Source organism: Phyllobates terribilis, unplaced genomic scaffold (assembly GCF_046119375.1).
Source record: "Phyllobates terribilis strain yellow unplaced genomic scaffold, ASM4611937v1 Scaffold_123__1_contigs__length_5148117, whole genome shotgun sequence".
NCBI classification, from domain to species: Eukaryota; Metazoa; Chordata; class Amphibia; order Anura; family Dendrobatidae; genus Phyllobates; species Phyllobates terribilis.
This window is the reverse complement of record NW_027362883.1, coordinates 98,553-118,057: the sequence shown is the minus strand read 5'-3', so window position 1 is coordinate 118,057 and position 19,505 is coordinate 98,553. Positions and strand designations below refer to the sequence as shown.

Sequence of the window (19,505 nt, the reverse complement as noted above, 5' to 3'; positions counted from 1 at the left end):
TCCAGCAGAAGGAGACAACGTTTCAGAAAAGGCATTGTAGCAAACCAAAAAAGAAATTTTAAGCGCAGCAGAGTAACCAGCGCACATACCTGTTAGCTCAGGTGAGTTTAAAAGGCTGCTGTTGATAACAAGGGCATTTGCTAAATAGATGGTGTGTGTGCAACAATATACTGAAAGGTCAATTATATTGTGCAGCTTATCTCACCACCTGTAGTTATTTAGGTGAAAGCTCCAAAATGCTTGCCTAATATGTCTGTTTATCCAAAAGGAAGTAAAAAGGGAGAGCTAGAAAGATAGCATTGCATCACATTACATGGCAATGCAATGCACAGTTGCTGAAGTTGAACCAAAATGAGCTTGTAATCTGGCTTCTGCAACTTTGAACATGAAAAATCCAATGAGGAGAAGAAAAGCAAAGCCAAAGAGTCCATCCCAAAATCCGACAAACAAGCAAAATGAACAAAAAACATTGAATTCAATTCTTTCTGATTTTAGAAACTGCATTAAAGAAGGGGTGCACCGGTCCTGGAGATACTGCAATACCAGGTCAATGCGTGGAGTGGACAGAGCAAGCTCTTTTTCCATCTCCCTGTTCTAAAAATCCATTTAATATATGGTCCCCAGATAGGGGACGTATCAGATATTAAACTGATAAGAACAGATACTACACTTGATCTTAGCCAAAAGGCCGAGAAGCGATAACCAGAATTGGTTTCAAACTACGGAGCCACCCAAGGATCCTGAAAAGTCCATTTGTGGAGATGAGCTCCTGGACTCCCGTTAAGAAGACATGTTGTCAACCTCTAGATCCCTTACATGCCTGCACTTTTCGGCTTGCTGCTGCTGCAATCCACGCGTTTTAGATCTGCATAACTCCACCTCTTTAAACACAGCACCTTCACCCCCTGCTGTTCCCACCCGCCTCAACACCGTTGGAAGGGAGGAGAACCAATTAAGGCGGGGGGTGGGGTGGAACGAGCAGCTGTCTACCCTTAGCAGGAGGGCTCCTGATTACATACCTCTCCTGCTGCTGCTGCTGCTGGCTGTCCAGCAGCAGACTGAAGGTGGCTGCTGCTGTGCACAGGTATATAAAGGCTCAGAGCCTATTATGACACGCGCAGCCAGCGTTCCATTGCCACATTCCATCTACTGCAGGCAGGATATCTGGCTGGCTGAATGTCGCTGAGAAGCTCACAGAGACCGCCATAAGCAACAGTTTAACAGAATGCCACAGACTAATCAACCAAACTTTTTGGGTTGGGTTCTCTTTTATAGTCTGCAGGCATTAAATGAAAGAAGTCAGTGTTCCAGCAGAAGGAGACAACGTTTCAGAAAAGGCATTGTAGCAAACCAAAAAAGAAATTTTAAGCGCAGCAGAGTAACCAGCGCACATACCTGTTAGCTCAGGTGAGTTTAAAAGGCTGCTGTTGATAACAAGGGCATTTGCTAAATAGATGGTGTGTGTGCAACAATATACTGAAAGGTCAATTATATTGTGCAGCTTATCTCACCACCTGTAGTTATTTAGGTGAAAGCTCCAAAATGCTTGCCTAATATGTCTGTTTATCCAAAAGGAAGTAAAAAGGGAGAGCTAGAAAGATAGCATTGCATCACATTACATGGCAATGCAATGCACAGTTGCTGAAGTTGAACCAAAATGAGCTTGTAATCTGGCTTCTGCAACTTTGAACATGAAAAATCCAATGAGGAGAAGAAAAGCAAAGCCAAAGAGTCCATCCCAAAATCCGACAAACAAGCAAAATGAACAAAAAACATTGAATTCAATTCTTTCTGATTTTAGAAACTGCATTAAAGAAGGGGTGCACCGGTCCTGGAGATACTGCAATACCAGGTCAATGCGTGGAGTGGACAGAGCAAGCTCTTTTTCCATCTCCCTGTTCTAAAAATCCATTTAATATATGGTCCCCAGATAGGGGTCGTATCAGATATTAAACTGATAAGAACAGATACTACACTTGATCTTAGCCAAAAGGCCGAGAAGCGATAACCAGAATTGGTTTCAAACTACGGAGCCACCCAAGGATCCTGAAAAGTCCATTTGTGGAGATGAGCTCCTGGACTCCCGTTAAGAAGACATGTTGTCAACCTCTAGATCCCTTACATGCCTGCACTTTTCGGCTTGCTGCTGCTGCAATCCACGCGTTTTAGATCTGCATAACTCCACCTCTTTAAACACAGCACCTTCACCCCCTGCTGTTCCCACCCGCCTCAACACCGTTGGAAGGGAGGAGAACCAATTAAGGCGGGGGGTGGGGTGGAACGAGCAGCTGTCTACCCTTAGCAGGAGGGCTCCTGATTACATACCTCTCCTGCTGCTGCTGCTGATGCTGGCTGTCCAGCAGCAGACTGAAGGTGGCTGCTGCTGTGCACAGGTATATAAAGGCTCAGAGCCTATTATGACACGCGCAGCCAGCGTTCCATTGCCACATTCCATCTACTGCAGGCAGGATACCTGGCTGGCTGAATGTCGCTGAGAAGCTCACAGAGACCGCCATAAGCAACAGTTTAACAGAATGCCACAGACTAATCAACCAAACTTTTTGGGTTGGGTTCTCTTTTATAGTCTGCAGGCATTAAATGAAAGAAGTCAGTGTTCCAGCAGAAGGAGACAACGTTTCAGAAAAGGCATTGTAGCAAACCAAAAAAGAAATTTTAAGCGCAGCAGAGTAACCAGCGCACATACCTGTTAGCTCAGGTGAGTTTAAAAGGCTGCTGTTGATAACAAGGGCATTTGCTAAATAGATGGTGTGTGTGCAACAATATACTGAAAGGTCAATTATATTGTGCAGCTTATCTCACCACCTGTAGTTATTTAGGTGAAAGCTCCAAAATGCTTGCCTAATATGTCTGTTTATCCAAAAGGAAGTAAAAAGGGAGAGCTAGAAAGATAGCATTGCATCACATTACATGGCAATGCAATGCACAGTTGCTGAAGTTGAACCAAAATGAGCTTGTAATCTGGCTTCTGCAACTTTGAACATGAAAAATCCAATGAGGAGAAGAAAAGCAAAGCCAAAGAGTCCATCCCAAAATCCGACAAACAAGCAAAATGAACAAAAAACATTGAATTCAATTCTTTCTGATTTTAGAAACTGCATTAAAGAAGGGGTGCACCGGTCCTGGAGATACTGCAATACCAGGTCAATGCGTGGAGTGGACAGAGCAAGCTCTTTTTCCATCTCCCTGTTCTAAAAATCCATTTAATATATGGTCCCCAGATAGGGGACGTATCAGATATTAAACTGATAAGAACAGATACTACACTTGATCTTAGCCAAAAGGCCGAGAAGCGATAACCAGAATTGGTTTCAAACTACGGAGCCACCCAAGGATCCTGAAAAGTCCATTTGTGGAGATGAGCTCCTGGACTCCCGTTAAGAAGACATGTTGTCAACCTCTAGATCCCTTACATGCCTGCACTTTTCGGCTTGCTGCTGCTGCAATCCACGCGTTTTAGATCTGCATAACTCCACCTCTTTAAACACAGCACCTTCACCCCCTGCTGTTCCCACCCGCCTCAACACCGTTGGAAGGGAGGAGAACCAATTAAGGCGGGGGGTGGGGTGGAACGAGCAGCTGTCTACCCTTAGCAGGAGGGCTCCTGATTACATACCTCTCCTGCTGCTGCTGCTGCTGGCTGTCCAGCAGCAGACTGAAGGTGGCTGCTGCTGTGCACAGGTATATAAAGGCTCAGAGCCTATTATGACACACGCAGCCAGCGTTCCATTGCCACATTCCATCTACTGCAGGCAGGATACCTGGCTGGCTGAATGTCGCTGAGAAGCTCACAGAGACCGCCATAAGCAACAGTTTAACAGAATGCCACAGACTAATCAACCAAACTTTTTGGGTTGGGTTCTCTTTTATAGTCTGCAGGCATTAAATGAAAGAAGTCAGTGTTCCAGCAGAAGGAGACAACGTTTCAGAAAAGGCATTGTAGCAAACCAAAAAAGAAATTTTAAGCGCAGCAGAGTAACCAGCGCACATACCTGTTAGCTCAGGTGAGTTTAAAAGGCTGCTGTTGATAACAAGGGCATTTGCTAAATAGATGGTGTGTGTGCAACAATATACTGAAAGGTCAATTATATTGTGCAGCTTATCTCACCACCTGTAGTTATTTAGGTGAAAGCTCCAAAATGCTTGCCTAATATGTCTGTTTATCCAAAAGGAAGTAAAAAGGGAGAGCTAGAAAGATAGCATTGCATCACATTACATGGCAATGCAATGCACAGTTGCTGAAGTTGAACCAAAATGAGCTTGTAATCTGGCTTCTGCAACTTTGAACATGAAAAATCCAATGAGGAGAAGAAAAGCAAAGCCAAAGAGTCCATCCCAAAATCCGACAAACAACCAAAATGAACAAAAAACATTGAATTCAATTCTTTCTGATTTTAGAAACTGCATTAAAGAAGGGGTGCACCGGTCCTGGAGATACTGCAATACCAGGTCAATGCGTGGAGTGGACAGAGCAAGCTCTTTTTCCATCTCCCTGTTCTAAAAATCCATTTAATATATGGTCCCCAGATAGGGGACGTATCAGATATTAAACTGATAAGAACAGATTTTTTTTTTTTATTTTTATTTTTTTTTTTCCACTCAGATTAGAAGTCCCATATTTACCATTTCATGCTTTGCAATGATTTCCAAATGGTATTACGTTGTTATCCATCATTGTGGGTCATATATCCATTTTTCCAATCTTATTTTATATATATACGTTTATATTATCACAATACAGTTATTCCATATTCTTTACATCACAACATTACAATCTTTACCATTACGATTTAAGGCAACATTCCTCTCTTCAGGCCATATGCTGCCAAGGCATTCAAAAGCCTTCCATCCAGAAACCGACCATCCCAAGCTTCTTCTACCTCTTTAGCCAACGACTGAGGTATTCTGTAAGTTGAAAAAAAACGATGCATATCGCTATAAATGTTATTCCACACTTTGCGCCTTAGACTAGCCTGACTCCCCCCTTCACAACTATTTAGCATTTTCAACACTTCTTGTCTCTCCTCCATCTCCCTCATATTTTTTTCTGAAACATCCTTTGCTTTACTAGAGTCCTTCCCAGATGACAAAACTCCTTCAATTTCTTCTCTGGCTTCACATGCGACATCCTCTCTTTCTTCTTCACTAGTTTCTTCACCCTCCTCCTCCTCTTCCATATTACTTACAGCACCTTCCTTTTCATCCTGACTGGAGGACTCACTTTCCTCCTGATCTTCTGACTCCCTATCCACCTCCACTTCTTCTTCCAAGCTAGTATTTTCAATCTCAACGTCTGTGATATCACTCTCAGTATCTTCTTCCATATGATCACCTTCTTTTCTTATATCTCTTATTTGTTCCTCCTTCTTTTGAGATATGTTCTCTTCCGTTTCATCATGGGGGGCAGCTTCAGACTCTTCTTCTTTTCCATCTTCCTTGTCAACTGACTTCTCCTCCCTTTTATTGACAGGACAGCAATCATATAAATGACCACTGCCACCACATAGATTACATTTCTTACTTTTTTCACAATTCTCTGCCTTATGTCCCACTTCTTCACACTTGGCACACCACTGTAATGTACAGGAATCCTTTTCATGGCCATACTGTTTACAACGCCTACAAAACTTCGGCATACCTGTAAAGAACATATCTCCATTAACTGTCCCGATTTTGAATCTACTTGGTGGGAGTACCACAACACCATCCGAACTTTCCTTGAACTTGACCAGGAACCTCCACCTCGTGGTCCAAAAACCATATCGGTTAAACATTTTGCCAGCAGAACTCACTTTCTCACAGTACCGGGATAAAAAGGTCATGATCTCTTCTTCCAATATGAAAGGACTATACATCCTTATTACTATTAGCCTTTCCTTCCTAGGAAAATGCGACACAAAAAAAACACCTTCAAGTATCGAATCTTCCTTCACTAGATCCATTCTCTTCCAAAAGTCAGAAAAGATATCTTCTGAACAAAAAATAACATCATATATCCCTCTCTTCGGGAACTCCAACATAGACAAAACTTGTTCCATTTGAACTTCCAATAGTTCAAACAAAATCTTCTCTACCAAAAAAAACAAGCCAGACTTCTTCTTCTCTGGATCCAAAAAAATAAACCGCACTGCATTCTTCAATCTTGCAAAAACTGGGACCTCTTCACAGGTCAGCATATTTGGGCTTCTCCCGTCCATATCTTCACACCAAAGGTGGCAAAAATCCTCCTCGCCTACTTAAAAAAAGCAGGCAGGCTGATCGCCCCTCGTTGCCCCGGGACTAATCCGGCTCCCCAAAAGCAGCAAGGGGGTGAAGCCGCACTGCTACATGCAGCGATCCCCCGAGGCCAAGGAGCCGGGTACCCAAGGCACCTCTCAGCCAAGACCAAGGCAGCAACCGGTAGATCACTGCACTTGATCTTAGCCAAAAGGCCGAGAAGCGATAACCAGAATTGGTTTCAAACTACGGAGCCACCCAAGGATCCTGAAAAGTCCATTTGTGGAGATGAGCTCCTGGACTCCCGTTAAGAAGACATGTTGTCAACCTCTAGATCCCTTACATGCCTGCACTTTTCGGCTTGCTGCTGCAATCCACGCGTTTTAGATCTGCATAACTCCACCTCTTTAATCACAGCACCTTCACCCCCTGCTGTTCCCACCCGCCTCAACACCGTTGGAAGGGAGGAGAACCAATTAAGGCGGGGGGTGGGGTGGAACGAGCAGCTGTCTACCCTTAGCAGGAGGGCTCCTGATTACATACCTCTCCTGCTGCTGCTGCTGCTGGCTGTCCAGCAGCAGACTGAAGGTGGCTGCTGCTGTGCACAGGTATATAAAGGCTCAGAGCCTATTATGACACGCGCAGCCAGCGTTCCATTGCCACATTCCATCTACTGCAGGCAGGATACCTGGCTGGCTGAATGTCGCTGAGAAGCTCACAGAGACCGCCATAAGCAACAGTTTAACAGAATGCCACAGACTAATCAACCAAACTTTTTGGGTTGGGTTCTCTTTTATAGTCTGCAGGCATTAAATGAAAGAAGTCAGTGTTCCAGCAGAAGGAGACAACGTTTCAGAAAAGGCATTGTAGCAAACCAAAAAAGAAATTTTAAGCGCAGCAGAGTAACCAGCGCACATACCTGTTAGCTCAGGTGAGTTTAAAAGGCTGCTGTTGATAACAAGGGCATTTGCTAAATAGATGGTGTGTGTGCAACAATATACTGAAAGGTCAATTATATTGTGCAGCTTATCTCACCACCTGTAGTTATTTAGGTGAAAGCTCCAAAATGCTTGCCTAATATGTCTGTTTATCCAAAAGGAAGTAAAAAGGGAGAGCTAGAAAGATAGCATTGCATCACATTACATGGCAATGCAATGCACAGTTGCTGAAGTTGAACCAAAATGAGCTTGTAATCTGGCTTCTGCAACTTTGAACATGAAAAATCCAATGAGGAGAAGAAAAGCAAAGCCAAAGAGTCCATCCCAAAATCCGACAAACAAGCAAAATGAACAAAAAACATTGAATTCAATTCTTTCTGATTTTAGAAACTGCATTAAAGAAGGGGTGCACCGGTCCTGGAGATACTGCAATACCAGGTCAATGCGTGGAGTGGACAGAGCAAGCTCTTTTTCCATCTCCCTGTTCTAAAAATCCATTTAATATATGGTCCCCAGATAGGGGACGTATCAGATATTAAACTGATAAGAACAGATTTTTTTTTTTTTTTTTTAAATTCTTTTGGCGAAAGCCCGAATTCGTGTACAAAACCCGAGTGCGCTTAAAAAAGTGACAAGTGCCACAAAAAAAGTGCACTAGGATGCTGGTCTTCATGAAACCCTCTCCAAAAGGAGAAGGGTCCCCCAAACCATTCCCCGTCCCTCCGAGCCAAAAGGCCACAGCGAGGAACAGGGACAAAAAGCCACCTCCAGCCGAAGCCAGAGGCGACCCAATCTTACCACCAGCACCTGCCCGAGTTCTCACCCGAGCAAGGCACTGGGAGCCAAAGACTGTGCTCCCCTCCCGAAAGAGGGGAGCCAACAACGCTCTCCTCCCGAAAGAGGAGAGCCAGGGGGGTTCAGGGGGGAGCGGAACCTGATGGCCACACACTCCCCCCCTAGACCTGCCAAGAGAGGAACCCGTAAGGGAACCGCATCCCGACAAAATCCTAGTAGGACGTGACACACGTGAATAAGTGGACACACAGTGACAAAGAAATTAAATAAATAGTGAAGGTTTCACAGTATAATACTGCCCGGACCTTCGACCGGGAATTGAAAAATTCCCCATCCTAAGGCCAGAAGGCCCGGAATAAGGGTGTGTGCGAAGAAAGAAAATTTGAAGTGCTTGTGCAAATGTGCCATAAACTCAAGTGGGGTTCCCAATCCCAGTGAGTTAAGGCACCCCAGGGTCACCACTCCTGGGGCACTTCACACTTCGGGCTTTCGATCTTCCCCGGCCCAATGGCGTCGATCCTGGGGGGCCATGCTTTCCACCAGATGACTATATTAGCCACCTGGCGTACTAACAAGCGCCTAAACCCCAGTGTGCATAATGTATCAATCTACTAGGGCGGCCAACATCCAAAACCGCCTTTTCGAAAGATACTACACTTGATCTTAGCCAAAAGGCCGAGAAGCGATAACCAGAATTGGTTTCAAACTACGGAGCCACCCAAGGATCCTGAAAAGTCCATTTGTGGAGATGAGCTCCTGGACTCCCGTTAAGAAGACATGTTGTCAACCTCTAGATCCCTTACATGCCTGCACTTTTCGGCTTGCTGCTGCTGCAATCCACGCGTTTTAGATCTGCATAACTCCACCTCTTTAAACACAGCACCTTCACCCCCTGCTGTTCCCACCCGCCTCAACACCGTTGGAAGGGAGGAGAACCAATTAAGGCGGGGGGTGGGGTGGAACGAGCAGCTGTCTACCCTTAGCAGGAGGGCTCCTGATTACATACCTCTCCTGCTGCTGCTGCTGCTGGCTGTCCAGCAGCAGACTGAAGGTGGCTGCTGCTGTGCACAGGTATATAAAGGCTCAGAGCCTATTATGACACGCGCAGCCAGCGTTCCATTGCCACATTCCATCTACTGCAGGCAGGATACCTGGCTGGCTGAATGTCGCTGAGAAGCTCACAGAGACCGCCATAAGCAACAGTTTAACAGAATGCCACAGACTAATCAACCAAACTTTTTGGGTTGGGTTCTCTTTTATAGTCTGCAGGCATTAAATGAAAGAAGTCAGTGTTCCAGCAGAAGGAGACAACGTTTCAGAAAAGGCATTGTAGCAAACCAAAAAAGAAATTTTAAGCGCAGCAGAGTAACCAGCGCACATACCTGTTAGCTCAGGTGAGTTTAAAAGGCTGCTGTTGATAACAAGGGCATTTGCTAAATAGATGGTGTGTGTGCAACAATATACTGAAAGGTCAATTATATTGTGCAGCTTATCTCACCACCTGTAGTTATTTAGGTGAAAGCTCCAAAATGCTTGCCTAATATGTCTGTTTATCCAAAAGGAAGTAAAAAGGGAGAGCTAGAAAGATAGCATTGCATCACATTACATGGCAATGCAATGCACAGTTGCTGAAGTTGAACCAAAATGAGCTTGTAATCTGGCTTCTGCAACTTTGAACATGAAAAATCCAATGAGGAGAAGAAAAGCAAAGCCAAAGAGTCCATCCCAAAATCCGACAAACAAGCAAAATGAACAAAAAACATTGAATTCAATTCTTTCTGATTTTAGAAACTGCATTAAAGAAGGGGTGCACCGGTCCTGGAGATACTGCAATACCAGGTCAATGCGTGGAGTGGACAGAGCAAGCTCTTTTTCCATCTCCCTGTTCTAAAAATCCATTTAATATATGGTCCCCAGATAGGGGACGTATCAGATATTAAACTGATAAGAACAGATACTACACTTGATCTTAGCCAAAAGGCCGAGAAGCGATAACCAGAATTGGTTTCAAACTACGGAGCCACCCAAGGATCCTGAAAAGTCCATTTGTGGAGATGAGCTCCTGGACTCCCGTTAAGAAGACATGTTGTCAACCTCTAGATCCCTTACATGCCTGCACTTTTCGGCTTGCTGCTGCTGCAATCCACGCGTTTTAGATCTGCATAACTCCACCTCTTTAAACACAGCACCTTCACCCCCTGCTGTTCCCACCCGCCTCAACACCGTTGGAAGGGAGGAGAATCAATTAAGGCGGGGGGTGGGGTGGAACGAGCAGCTGTCTACCCTTAGCAGGAGGGCTCCTGATTACATACCTCTCCTGCTGCTGCTGCTGCTGGCTGTCCAGCAGCAGACTGAAGGTGGCTGCTGCTGTGCACAGGTATATAAAGGCTCAGAGCCTATTATGACACGCGCAGCCAGCGTTCCATTGCCACATTCCATCTACTGCAGGCAGGATACCTGGCTGGCTGAATGTCGCTGAGAAGCTCACAGAGACCGCCATAAGCAACAGTTTAACAGAATGCCACAGACTAATCAACCAAACTTTTTGGGTTGGGTTCTCTTTTATAGTCTGCAGGCATTAAATGAAAGAAGTCAGTGTTCCAGCAGAAGGAGACAACGTTTCAGAAAAGGCATTGTAGCAAACCAAAAAAGAAAATTTAAGCGCAGCAGAGTAACCAGCGCACATACCTGTTAGCTCAGGTGAGTTTAAAAGGCTGCTGTTGATAACAAGGGCATTTGCTAAATAGATGGTGCGTGTGCAACAATATACTGAAAGGTCAATTATATTGTGCAGCTTATCTCACCACCTGTAGTTATTTAGGTGAAAGCTCCAAAATGCTTGCCTAATATGTCTGTTTATCCAAAAGGAAGTAAAAAGGGAGAGCTAGAAAGATAGCATTGCATCACATTACATGGCAATGCAATGCACAGTTGCTGAAGTTGAACCAAAATGAGCTTGTAATCTGGCTTCTGCAACTTTGAACATGAAAAATCCAATGAGGAGAAGAAAAGCAAAGCCAAAGAGTCCATCCCCAAATCCGACAAACAAGCAAAATGAACAAAAAACATTGAATTCAATTCTTTCTGATTTTAGAAACTGCATTAAAGAAGGGGTGCACCGGTCCTGGAGATACTGCAATACCAGGTCAATGCGTGGAGTGGACAGAGCAAGCTCTTTTTCCATCTCCCTGTTCTAAAAATCCATTTAATATATGGTCCCCAGATAGGGGACGTATCAGATATTAAACTGATAAGAACAGATACTACACTTGATCTTAGCCAAAAGGCCGAGAAGCGATAACCAGAATTGGTTTCAAACTACGGAGCCACCCAAGGATCCTGAAAAGTCCATTTGTGGAGATGAGCTCCTGGACTCCCGTTAAGAAGACATGTTATCAACCTCTAGATCCCTTACATGCCTGCACTTTTCGGCTTGCTGCTGCTGCAATCCACGCGTTTTAGATCTGCATAACTCCACCTCTTTAAACACAGCACCTTCACCCCCTGCTGTTCCCACCCGCCTCAACACCGTTGGAAGGGAGGAGAACCAATTAAGGCGGGGGGTGGGGTGGAACGAGCAGCTGTCTACCCTTAGCAGGAGGGCTCCTGATTACATACCTCTCCTGCTGCTGCTGCTGCTGGCTGTCCAGCAGCAGACTGAAGGTGGCTGCTGCTGTGCACAGGTATATAAAGGCTCAGAGCCTATTATGACACGCGCAGCCAGCGTTCCATTGCCACATTCCATCTACTGCAGGCAGGATACCTGGCTGGCTGAATGTCGCTGAGAAGCTCACAGAGACCGCCATAAGCAACAGTTTAACAGAATGCCACAGACTAATCAACCAAACTTTTTGGGTTGGGTTCTCTTTTATAGTCTGCAGGCATTAAATGAAAGAAGTCAGTGTTCCAGCAGAAGGAGACAACGTTTCAGAAAAGGCATTGTAGCAAACCAAAAAAGAAATTTTAAGCGCAGCAGAGTAACCAGCGCACATACCTGTTAGCTCAGGTGAGTTTAAAAGGCTGCTGTTGATAACAAGGGCATTTGCTAAATAGATGGTGTGTGTGCAACAATATACTGAAAGGTCAATTATATTGTGCAGCTTATCTCACCACCTGTAGTTATTTAGGTGAAAGCTCCAAAATGCTTGCCTAATATGTCTGTTTATCCAAAAGGAAGTAAAAAGGGAGAGCTAGAAAGATAGCATTGCATCACATTACATGGCAATGCAATGCACAGTTGCTGAAGTTGAACCAAAATGAGCTTGTAATCTGGCTTCTGCAACTTTGAACATGAAAAATCCAATGAGGAGAAGAAAAGCAAAGCCAAAGAGTCCATCCCAAAATCCGACAAACAAGCAAAATGAACAAAAAACATTGAATTCAATTCTTTCTGATTTTAGAAACTGCATTAAAGAAGGGGTGCACCGGTCCTGGAGATACTGCAATACCAGGTCAATGCGTGGAGTGGACAGAGCAAGCTCTTTTTCCATCTCCCTGTTCTAAAAATCCATTTAATATATGGTCCCCAGATAGGGGACGTATCAGATATTAAACTGATAAGAACAGATACTACACTTGATCTTAGCCAAAAGGCCGAGAAGCGATAACCAGAATTGGTTTCAAACTACGGAGCCACCCAAGGATCCTGAAAAGTCCATTTGTGGAGATGAGCTCCTGGACTCCCGTTAAGAAGACATGTTGTCAACCTCTAGATCCCTTACATGCCTGCACTTTTCGGCTTGCTGCTGCTGCAATCCACGCGTTTTAGATCTGCATAACTCCACCTCTTTAAACACAGCACCTTCACCCCCTGCTGTTCCCACCCGCCTCAACACCGTTGGAAGGGAGGAGAATCAATTAAGGCGGGGGGTGGGGTGGAACGAGCAGCTGTCTACCCTTAGCAGGAGGGCTCCTGATTACATACCTCTCCTGCTGCTGCTGCTGCTGGCTGTCCAGCAGCAGACTGAAGGTGGCTGCTGCTGTGCACAGGTATATAAAGGCTCAGAGCCTATTATGACACGCGCAGCCAGCGTTCCATTGCCACATTCCATCTACTGCAGGCAGGATACCTGGCTGGCTGAATGTCGCTGAGAAGCTCACAGAGACCGCCATAAGCAACAGTTTAACAGAATGCCACAGACTAATCAACCAAACTTTTTGGGTTGGGTTCTCTTTTATAGTCTGCAGGCATTAAATGAAAGAAGTCAGTGTTCCAGCAGAAGGAGACAACGTTTCAGAAAAGGCATTGTAGCAAACCAAAAAAGAAATTTTAAGCGCAGCAGAGTAACCAGCGCACATACCTGTTAGCTCAGGTGAGTTTAAAAGGCTGCTGTTGATAACAAGGGCATTTGCTAAATAGATGGTGTGTGTGCAACAATATACTGAAAGGTCAATTATATTGTGCAGCTTATCTCACCACCTGTAGTTATTTAGGTGAAAGCTCCAAAATGCTTGCCTAATATGTCTGTTTATCCAAAAGGAAGTAAAAAGGGAGAGCTAGAAAGATAGCATTGCATCACATTACATGGCAATGCAATGCACAGTTGCTGAAGTTGAACCAAAATGAGCTTGTAATCTGGCTTCTGCAACTTTGAACATGAAAAATCCAATGAGGAGAAGAAAAGCAAAGCCAAAGAGTCCATCCCAAAATCCGACAAACAAGCAAAATGAACAAAAAACATTGAATTCAATTCTTTCTGATTTTAGAAACTGCATTAAAGAAGGGGTGCACCGGTCCTGGAGATACTGCAATACCAGGTCAATGCGTGGAGTGGACAGAGCAAGCTCTTTTTCCATCTCCCTGTTCTAAAAATCCATTTAATATATGGTCCCCAGATAGGGGACGTATCAGATATTAAACTGATAAGAACAGATACTACACTTGATCTTAGCCAAAAGGCCGAGAAGCGATAACCAGAATTGGTTTCAAACTACGGAGCCACCCAAGGATCCTGAAAAGTCCATTTGTGGAGATGAGCTCCTGGACTCCCGTTAAGAAGACATGTTGTCAACCTCTAGATCCCTTACATGCCTGCACTTTTCGGCTTGCTGCTGCTGCAATCCACGCGTTTTAGATCTGCATAACTCCACCTCTTTAAACACAGCACCTTCACCCCCTGCTGTTCCCACCCGCCTCAACACCGTTGGAAGGGAGGAGAACCAATTAAGGCGGGGGGTGGGGTGGAACGAGCAGCTGTCTACCCTTAGCAGGAGGGCTCCTGATTACATACCTCTCCTGCTGCTGCTGCTGCTGGCTGTCCAGCAGCAGACTGAAGGTGGCTGCTGCTGTGCACAGGTATATAAAGGCTCAGAGCCTATTATGACACGCGCAGCCAGCGTTCCATTGCCACATTCCATCTACTGCAGGCAGGATATCTGGCTGGCTGAATGTCGCTGAGAAGCTCACAGAGACCGCCATAAGCAACAGTTTAACAGAATGCCACAGACTAATCAACCAAACTTTTTGGGTTGGGTTCTCTTTTATAGTCTGCAGGCATTAAATGAAAGAAGTCAGTGTTCCAGCAGAAGGAGACAACGTTTCAGAAAAGGCATTGTAGCAAACCAAAAAAGAAATTTTAAGCGCAGCAGAGTAACCAGCGCACATACCTGTTAGCTCAGGTGAGTTTAAAAGGCTGCTGTTGATAACAAGGGCATTTGCTAAATAGATGGTGTGTGTGCAACAATATACTGAAAGGTCAATTATATTGTGCAGCTTATCTCACCACCTGTAGTTATTTAGGTGAAAGCTCCAAAATGCTTGCCTAATATGTCTGTTTATCCAAAAGGAAGTAAAAAGGGAGAGCTAGAAAGATAGCATTGCATCACATTACATGGCAATGCAATGCACAGTTGCTGAAGTTGAACCAAAATGAGCTTGTAATCTGGCTTCTGCAACTTTGAACATGAAAAATCCAATGAGGAGAAGAAAAGCAAAGCCAAAGAGTCCATCCCAAAATCCGACAAACAAGCAAAATGAACAAAAAACATTGAATTCAATTCTTTCTGATTTTAGAAACTGCATTAAAGAAGGGGTGCACCGGTCCTGGAGATACTGCAATACCAGGTCAATGCGTGGAGTGGACAGAGCAAGCTCTTTTTCCATCTCCCTGTTCTAAAAATCCATTTAATATATGGTCCCCAGATAGGGGTCGTATCAGATATTAAACTGATAAGAACAGATACTACACTTGATCTTAGCCAAAAGGCCGAGAAGCGATAACCAGAATTGGTTTCAAACTACGGAGCCACCCAAGGATCCTGAAAAGTCCATTTGTGGAGATGAGCTCCTGGACTCCCGTTAAGAAGACATGTTGTCAACCTCTAGATCCCTTACATGCCTGCACTTTTCGGCTTGCTGCTGCTGCAATCCACGCGTTTTAGATCTGCATAACTCCACCTCTTTAAACACAGCACCTTCACCCCCTGCTGTTCCCACCCGCCTCAACACCGTTGGAAGGGAGGAGAACCAATTAAGGCGGGGGGTGGGGTGGAACGAGCAGCTGTCTACCCTTAGCAGGAGGGCTCCTGATTACATACCTCTCCTGCTGCTGCTGCTGATGCTGGCTGTCCAGCAGCAGACTGAAGGTGGCTGCTGCTGTGCACAGGTATATAAAGGCTCAGAGCCTATTATGACACGCGCAGCCAGCGTTCCATTGCCACATTCCATCTACTGCAGGCAGGATACCTGGCTGGCTGAATGTCGCTGAGAAGCTCACAGAGACCGCCATAAGCAACAGTTTAACAGAATGCCACAGACTAATCAACCAAACTTTTTGGGTTGGGTTCTCTTTTATAGTCTGCAGGCATTAAATGAAAGAAGTCAGTGTTCCAGCAGAAGGAGACAACGTTTCAGAAAAGGCATTGTAGCAAACCAAAAAAGAAATTTTAAGCGCAGCAGAGTAACCAGCGCACATACCTGTTAGCTCAGGTGAGTTTAAAAGGCTGCTGTTGATAACAAGGGCATTTGCTAAATAGATGGTGTGTGTGCAACAATATACTGAAAGGTCAATTATATTGTGCAGCTTATCTCACCACCTGTAGTTATTTAGGTGAAAGCTCCAAAATGCTTGCCTAATATGTCTGTTTATCCAAAAGGAAGTAAAAAGGGAGAGCTAGAAAGATAGCATTGCATCACATTACATGGCAATGCAATGCACAGTTGCTGAAGTTGAACCAAAATGAGCTTGTAATCTGGCTTCTGCAACTTTGAACATGAAAAATCCAATGAGGAGAAGAAAAGCAAAGCCAAAGAGTCCATCCCAAAATCCGACAAACAAGCAAAATGAACAAAAAACATTGAATTCAATTCTTTCTGATTTTAGAAACTGCATTAAAGAAGGGGTGCACCGGTCCTGGAGATACTGCAATACCAGGTCAATGCGTGGAGTGGACAGAGCAAGCTCTTTTTCCATCTCCCTGTTCTAAAAATCCATTTAATATATGGTCCCCAGATAGGGGACGTATCAGATATTAAACTGATAAGAACAGATACTACACTTGATCTTAGCCAAAAGGCCGAGAAGCGATAACCAGAATTGGTTTCAAACTACGGAGCCACCCAAGGATCCTGAAAAGTCCATTTGTGGAGATGAGCTCCTGGACTCCCGTTAAGAAGACATGTTGTCAACCTCTAGATCCCTTACATGCCTGCACTTTTCGGCTTGCTGCTGCTGCAATCCACGCGTTTTAGATCTGCATAACTCCACCTCTTTAAACACAGCACCTTCACCCCCTGCTGTTCCCACCCGCCTCAACACCGTTGGAAGGGAGGAGAACCAATTAAGGCGGGGGGTGGGGTGGAACGAGCAGCTGTCTACCCTTAGCAGGAGGGCTCCTGATTACATACCTCTCCTGCTGCTGCTGCTGCTGGCTGTCCAGCAGCAGACTGAAGGTGGCTGCTGCTGTGCACAGGTATATAAAGGCTCAGAGCCTATTATGACACACGCAGCCAGCGTTCCATTGCCACATTCCATCTACTGCAGGCAGGATACCTGGCTGGCTGAATGTCGCTGAGAAGCTCACAGAGACCGCCATAAGCAACAGTTTAACAGAATGCCACAGACTAATCAACCAAACTTTTTGGGTTGGGTTCTCTTTTATAGTCTGCAGGCATTAAATGAAAGAAGTCAGTGTTCCAGCAGAAGGAGACAACGTTTCAGAAAAGGCATTGTAGCAAACCAAAAAAGAAATTTTAAGCGCAGCAGAGTAACCAGCGCACATACCTGTTAGCTCAGGTGAGTTTAAAAGGCTGCTGTTGATAACAAGGGCATTTGCTAAATAGATGGTGTGTGTGCAACAATATACTGAAAGGTCAATTATATTGTGCAGCTTATCTCACCACCTGTAGTTATTTAGGTGAAAGCTCCAAAATGCTTGCCTAATATGTCTGTTTATCCAAAAGGAAGTAAAAAGGGAGAGCTAGAAAGATAGCATTGCATCACATTACATGGCAATGCAATGCACAGTTGCTGAAGTTGAACCAAAATGAGCTTGTAATCTGGCTTCTGCAACTTTGAACATGAAAAATCCAATGAGGAGAAGAAAAGCAAAGCCAAAGAGTCCATCCCAAAATCCGACAAACAAGCAAAATGAACAAAAAACATTGAATTCAATTCTTTCTGATTTTAGAAACTGCATTAAAGAAGGGGTGCACCGGTCCTGGAGATACTGCAATACCAGGTCAATGCGTGGAGTGGACAGAGCAAGCTCTTTTTCCATCTCCCTGTTCTAAAAATCCATTTAATATATGGTCCCCAGATAGGGGACGTATCAGATATTAAACTGATAAGAACAGATTTTTTTTTTTTATTTTTATTTTTTTTTTTCCACTCAGATTAGAAGTCCCATATTTACCATTTCATGCTTTGCAATGATTTCCAAATGGTATTACGTTGTTATCCATCATTGTGGGTCATATATCCATTTTTCCAATCTTATTTTATATATATACGTTTATATTATCACAATACAGTTATTCCATATTCTTTACATCACAACATTACAATCTTTACCATTACGATTTAAGGCAACATTCCTCTCTTCAGGCCATATGCTGCCAAGGCATTCAAAAGCCTTCCATCCAGAAACCGACCATCCCAAGCTTCTTCTACCTCTTTAGCCAACGACTGAGGTATTCTGTAAGTTGAAAAAAAACGATGCATATCGCTATAAATGTTATTCCACACTTTGCGCCTTAGACTAGCCTGACTCCCCCCTTCACAACTATTTAGCATTTTCAACACTTCTTGTCTCTCCTCCATCTCCCTCATATTTTTTTCTGAAACATCCTTTGCTTTACTAGAGTCCTTCCCAGATGACAAAACTCCTTCAATTTCTTCTCTGGCTTCACATGCGACATCCTCTCTTTCTTCTTCACTAGTTTCTTCACCCTCCTCCTCCTCTTCCATATTACTTACAGCACCTTCCTTTTCATCCTGACTGGAGGACTCACTTTCCTCCTGATCTTCTGACTCCCTATCCACCTCCACTTCTTCTTCCAAGCTAGTATTTTCAATCTCAACGTCTGTGATATCACTCTCAGTATCTTCTTCCATATGATCACCTTCTTTTCTTATATCTCTTATTTGTTCCTCCTTCTTTTGAGATATGTTCTCTTCCGTTTCATCATGGGGGGCAGCTTCAGACTCTTCTTCTTTTCCATCTTCCTTGTCAACTGACTTCTCCTCCCTTTTATTGACAGGACAGCAATCATATAAATGACCACTGCCACCACATAGATTACATTTCTTACTTTTTTCACAATTCTCTGCCTTATGTCCCACTTCTTCACACTTGGCACACCACTGTAATGTACAGGAATCCTTTTCATGGCCATACTGTTTACAACGCCTACAAAACTTCGGCATACCTGTAAAGAACATATCTCCATTAACTGTCCCGATTTTGAATCTACTTGGTGGGAGTACCACAACACCATCCGAACTTTCCTTGAACTTGACCAGGAACCTCCACCTCGTGGTCCAAAAACCATATCGGTTAAACATTTTGCCAGCAGAACTCACTTTCTCACAGTACCGGGATAAAAAGGTCATGATCTCTTCTTCCAATATGAAAGGACTATACATCCTTATTACTATTAGCCTTTCCTTCCTAGGAAAATGCGACACAAAAAAAACACCTTCAAGTATCGAATCTTCCTTCACTAGATCCATTCTCTTCCAAAAGTCAGAAAAGATATCTTCTGAACAAAAAATAACATCATATATCCCTCTCTTCGGGAACTCCAACATAGACAAAACTTGTTCCATTTGAACTTCCAATAGTTCAAACAAAATCTTCTCTACCAAAAAAAACAAGCCAGACTTCTTCTTCTCTGGATCCAAAAAAATAAACCGCACTGCATTCTTCAATCTTGCAAAAACTGGGACCTCTTCACAGGTCAGCATATTTGGGCTTCTCCCGTCCATATCTTCACACCAAAGGTGGCAAAAATCCTCCTCGCCTACTTAAAAAAAGCAGGCAGGCTGATCGCCCCTCGTTGCCCCGGGACTAATCCGGCTCCCCAAAAGCAGCAAGGGG

General features: G+C 44.2%; 11 non-coding genes and 2 pseudogenes across 11 annotated transcripts; all 13 read right to left on the bottom strand.

Annotated features, from left to right (window-relative positions):
* Window positions 1-509: 509 nt before the first annotated feature.
* LOC141202038 (U2 spliceosomal RNA) lies at window positions 510-700 on the bottom strand. Its single transcript, XR_012273325.1, has one exon. It is a non-coding gene; the product is annotated as a U2 spliceosomal RNA (small nuclear RNA).
* Window positions 701-1,815: 1,115 nt separating this feature from the next.
* On the bottom strand, window positions 1,816-2,006 carry LOC141202377 (U2 spliceosomal RNA). Its single transcript, XR_012273652.1, has one exon. It is a non-coding gene; the product is annotated as a U2 spliceosomal RNA (small nuclear RNA).
* A 1,118-nt stretch (window positions 2,007-3,124) lies between these two features.
* On the bottom strand, window positions 3,125-3,315 carry LOC141202027 (U2 spliceosomal RNA). The gene has a single exon (XR_012273314.1). It is a non-coding gene; the product is annotated as a U2 spliceosomal RNA (small nuclear RNA).
* Window positions 3,316-4,430: 1,115 nt separating this feature from the next.
* On the bottom strand, window positions 4,431-4,630 carry LOC141202650 (U2 spliceosomal RNA). The gene has a single exon (XR_012273874.1). It is a non-coding gene; the product is annotated as a U2 spliceosomal RNA (small nuclear RNA).
* A 2,943-nt stretch (window positions 4,631-7,573) lies between these two features.
* Window positions 7,574-7,753, bottom strand: LOC141202576 (U2 spliceosomal RNA; annotated as a pseudogene).
* An 809-nt stretch (window positions 7,754-8,562) lies between these two features.
* LOC141202717 (U2 spliceosomal RNA) lies at window positions 8,563-8,654 on the bottom strand (annotated as a pseudogene).
* A 1,115-nt stretch (window positions 8,655-9,769) lies between these two features.
* LOC141202015 (U2 spliceosomal RNA) lies at window positions 9,770-9,960 on the bottom strand. Its single transcript, XR_012273303.1, has one exon. It is a non-coding gene; the product is annotated as a U2 spliceosomal RNA (small nuclear RNA).
* Window positions 9,961-11,075: 1,115 nt separating this feature from the next.
* Window positions 11,076-11,266, bottom strand: LOC141202004 (U2 spliceosomal RNA). The gene has a single exon (XR_012273292.1). It is a non-coding gene; the product is annotated as a U2 spliceosomal RNA (small nuclear RNA).
* A 1,115-nt stretch (window positions 11,267-12,381) lies between these two features.
* On the bottom strand, window positions 12,382-12,572 carry LOC141201993 (U2 spliceosomal RNA). The gene has a single exon (XR_012273281.1). It is a non-coding gene; the product is annotated as a U2 spliceosomal RNA (small nuclear RNA).
* Window positions 12,573-13,687: 1,115 nt separating this feature from the next.
* On the bottom strand, window positions 13,688-13,878 carry LOC141201982 (U2 spliceosomal RNA). The gene has a single exon (XR_012273270.1). It is a non-coding gene; the product is annotated as a U2 spliceosomal RNA (small nuclear RNA).
* A 1,115-nt stretch (window positions 13,879-14,993) lies between these two features.
* Window positions 14,994-15,184, bottom strand: LOC141202376 (U2 spliceosomal RNA). The gene has a single exon (XR_012273651.1). It is a non-coding gene; the product is annotated as a U2 spliceosomal RNA (small nuclear RNA).
* Window positions 15,185-16,302: 1,118 nt separating this feature from the next.
* Window positions 16,303-16,493, bottom strand: LOC141201971 (U2 spliceosomal RNA). The gene has a single exon (XR_012273259.1). It is a non-coding gene; the product is annotated as a U2 spliceosomal RNA (small nuclear RNA).
* Window positions 16,494-17,608: 1,115 nt separating this feature from the next.
* Window positions 17,609-17,808, bottom strand: LOC141202649 (U2 spliceosomal RNA). Its single transcript, XR_012273873.1, has one exon. It is a non-coding gene; the product is annotated as a U2 spliceosomal RNA (small nuclear RNA).
* Between the last annotated feature and the right edge of the window lie 1,697 nt (window positions 17,809-19,505).